Here is a 4,250-nt window from a genome sequence, read left to right as displayed (position 1 = left end):
TCAAGGCACAGGTGGTGGTTGGAAGTAGGGCTGGCTGGGGAGAGGGTGATGGCTGGGCTACCAGAGGAGTCAAGAAGCCTAGAAGGTGAAGTGGCAGGTGATGGCCCTGTGCTGAGGGGGCCACAACTCAGGAGTAGGCAGCTGAGACAGATTTTCCAGCGACGCGATGGAAGCCACAGATGGGGTGGGGGACAGGTGGCCATTTGGAAGGACAGGCCAGCAGTGTTCCTACACACCAAGGGAAGAGCCATTCCCATTCTCATGGCTGGGAGCGGAACTCAGGCAAGTCTGGCTAGCTGAAGAGTCCCCAGGCTTGGGAGGGGAAAGACAGCCAATCCAGGCACTCAGGCAAGTGGCTAGCTGAAGAGTCCCCAGGCTTGGGAGGGGAAAGACAGCCAATCCAGGCAGTGTCCCTCCACCAGAGGGGACTGTAAGCAAAAACTTCAACCCCGCAGTTGTACAAAAGAGTAAGTGGAGGCCCAAAGAAGAGCAAGACCAGAACAAGATCACACGGCTCGTCTGAGGCACCTGGTGGAGTTCTCCAGAATCAGGTCTAAACCTGGGGCTCTAGTTGCTCTGATGGAGTCTCCACCCAGCAGGCTAGGCACTGGGGTGCTCAGGTTCATGTGTAGGCAGGGCTGGGCTCCTGCTTGCACCCTAATCCCCTCCCTGCCTCCCTCCAGAGCCCCACCCTGCCGCCTCATCTTCCTAAGCTCTTCAACCAGTTTCCACTTGCCGGTGACTTTGCTGACTCCTAGCAGGATGGGCCCCTGGGGGCAGAGCACCCCAAGCCAAGAGGGTTGCACCCAGGATGGGCCCAATGAGGCCCTGAGCCTAGATGCCTGGCTAGGAACTGGTCCAACCCCTGCTGCTGCCACCACTCAACAGATCATGCCTCTGGAGCCTCAGCCATGCCCTCAGTTTGCAGGCCTGGTAACAAGGCTGTGGACCCCTTCTCTGGGATGCACACACACAGACACTTGCCAGATGTCCCCACTGCATTGTCACCCCCATCCTGCCCAGAAACCAGCACCTCCAGTCCTGAACTGGAGCAGCTCCAGTCTGGTGCGGGAGGCAGAGCAGTCCTTCTGCAAGGGACCACGTCCAGGCCTAGGGATTGTTGGCCCCATAGGGAGCAGTGGCCTTATCTCACAGGAAGGAGACAAGAGGAGCTGCATGCTAACATCTTCCAGCCCTGTGCCCTGGGTCCTCCCTCCCCGGAAATCCACCGCTTTGGGTGGCAGCATCCCTCCATCAGTCTCTGTGTGAGCCGATGCCCTGAACACAGCCTGGCTTTGTCCCTGGCTCCAGGCCACTCCAGGCTTGGCCTTCAGAGCAGGAGTGCCCGAGCAGAGCCGAGGCCTCACTGCCAGTTAGGCTCTGCGTGCCCTGACAAATGGCTTTTTGCTGCTTTAGGAATCATCTGCAGTTTGGAAAAAGAATGTTCTAATTGGAAAACCTCCCCACCATGGTTTTCCGGAGTTTTAGTACAGTTGGCCGGCAAGGAGGCTCCTGGGACAAGGAGGAAGGGAAGTCATGAGGAGGAGATAGTGGGCTCCCTGCCCAGCGCCCCCTCATCCCCTGAGCTTAGCTCAGCTGCTTCTGGCCAGCGGGAATCCGAGGCTGTCTGGCCAGAGCTGGTAGCGCCTCCCTGGAGCCCAGCCCACTCCTGCCCTCTAGAGGCCCAGCTGCTGCCCTGAAAGCAGCCCAGGCTCCAGGACTGGGTCCCCACGGGTACTGTGAGGCTGCCGCCTGCTCAGAAGCGAGGTCTGTACTGGGGTGTTAGGCTGGGGGGCCCCACACCGAGAGCTGCAGTCTGCATACACACAGCGAACTTGGGACAAGGCATCCTGCTAAGGCACAGCGACCTGAGCAGCTACCTAGTCGCAGAACTTGTGGATCTGCTCCTGTTTGCTCAACGTCACCCTTCTTCTGGGAAACACCCCTGGGAAGGGGAAGGCAGCAGATCCCTGGAACCCCAACATCTTCTCACAGCACAGGGTAGCTCACCATGACTTGCCTCGGGGAGGCCGGACGCTTCTTTATTAGCCTTTCCCAGAAGCCTTGCTGCATGCTTAGCTGCCTCAATTCTCTCAAGGCCAGCAGCCTTTGAAAGACTAGAAGAGAGGTTTCATCCGAGCAGGACCAGCATTCAAAGTCAGATCTGCAGGTTCCTCCTCTTCCTTCTGCCCAAGATGCTTCTGGCCAAAGTGGACATTCAGATCTTTTTGGCCTGAGGGAGGGGCTGGCTCTCATCACAAGGACTGGACCAGCCCCAGGACCTCACTGTCACCTGTGCCTGGGGACTGTGAACTCAAGCAAATGCCTCTAGGGTTTCCTGCCCTTCACCCCTCCTGCCCTGCCTCTCCTACCCTTCCTACCCAAGGCCTTGGGGACTGCAGCCCTGGAACCTGTGCGAGGGGATGCATTTCTCAAGTTCTACTGGTCACAGCAGCAACAGGCCGCACAGGTGGCCACTGAAATTTAAATGAGTTACAATGAAATAGTATTAGAAACTCAGCTCTTGGTCACTCCGGCCACATTTCAAGTGCTTGGTCTCTCCGTGTGGCCAGCACAGACTGAGGATGTGTCCGCTCTCACAGAAAGCTCTATCTGGCCGGGCTGTGCTACTCTAAAGCGCCCCACTTCCTCCTTAGCTGAAGCCAGGCCCTTCACCAGGCAAGGAGGCTCTTCCTCCCCCGCCCCATTCCTACTTTGGGCTAGGCTGATTTGCCCATGGATGAAAACCTCTCCTATCTTGAGGCTTAGGTCAGCTGGCCTTTGCATGTGGATGCCTGACCACAGCGAGCACAAAACTCTTGTTCCCCATTCTAAGCCTTCCAGGCCTCTCGTCCCTCTGTGTCTCCATTACCGTAATCAATGGGACCGCCCACATCCAACCTTTCAGCAAGTCCTGCCTGCAGCTCCACCTCCAAAACCTGTCCGGAGCCTGGCCGCTTCCGGCCACTTCGTTGCCACTTTGTTGCCCGGTCTGCGCTCGCATCCTCATTCACTTCTGGCCTGTCTCCTAGATTCTGCTCTGGTGCCACTGTCTTCTTTCTGCAAAGCAGCCAGAGCTGTCTTTCCCTATGCTTCAGCTCCCAGCTAGAAATGGGATCATCCGTGATTCCTCCTTCCCTGTACCCCTCCAAGTCTGCTGTCTGCTGTGGCCCCAGCCTCTTCTAGCTCGAAGCTCCCACCACACTAAGTTCAGAAGGGATTTGGCTGAGCCCCACCTGAGCCTCATCCTGTCTCCAGACCTCAGTGTTGAGCCAGGTACCACTGCCCAGGTGAACTGCCGCAATCTGTGTCAACTCATTGCCTCTAGAAACACATCATTTCCAGCCACCAAGATCCCGCAAGGTGTCTCTTCTGCCTCCCCCCATCCTGGCACTCCTTACTTGGCAGCATCACTGTCTTACCGGTCTCTTCTGCCTTCCTCTTGCATGTAGGATGCTCATCTCACACTCATCCTCTCCCCGAGCCTCTGGAACAGGGTCTGAGTAGGCACACAAACAATATTTGCCAAATGCATAAAGAAAGGGATAAAAGTTCATTTCACATACGGTGTTTCAAGGTAGTGTTTCCAATCAGTGGATTAGAAGTGTATCATTTGAGAAATGATATTGGAACAACTGGCCATTTGGAAAAACAAGCTGGATTTCCTACCTCACACTCTACACCAAAATAAACTCCAGATGGCTCAGAAATTTAATGGAAAAAAAAAAAACATAAAGGACTAGAGGGAATCCTGGGGTGGAGACTTTCTAAGTATGTCATGAAAACCAGAAAGCATAAAAGAAAAGACACAGAAATTAAAACCGTCTGTATGGCAATATCCACTATAACTGTCATTAGACATACGACACACAGAGAAGACTTATGTGTACTGCATATAACAGTGCAAGGCTTAATCTTCCGGAAATAAATCCAATAAGAAAATGGGCTAGCAAAAGAAGGAAAAAGACAACAAACAAAAAGACTTTGGACTTCCTGACTAAGGTTTGTAAATGAAGATAACTGTTTCCAGGTACATAAAACCAAAAGTATCAAACCTTGGACTACCTGTCATGTCCCCAGTGCCACCTTCAGGAGTGGCGATCTAGAAATCTGTAAGAAAATGAACGAGGAATTCCTTTGACTCCCAAACACCACTATCTACAGAATCTTTCTTATTACCTAATCCGTCTATCTATATATTATGTAAAGAGCAATGCATATAAATATCTGCCTTAGCCCTGTACTCTGCC

This window comes from Fukomys damarensis, unplaced genomic scaffold (assembly GCF_012274545.1).
Source record: "Fukomys damarensis isolate Sample0158 unplaced genomic scaffold, DMR_v1.0_HiC HiC_scaffold_39, whole genome shotgun sequence".
In the NCBI taxonomy this organism is placed as follows: domain Eukaryota; kingdom Metazoa; phylum Chordata; class Mammalia; order Rodentia; family Bathyergidae; genus Fukomys; species Fukomys damarensis.
This window is presented reverse-complemented; position numbering follows the sequence as displayed.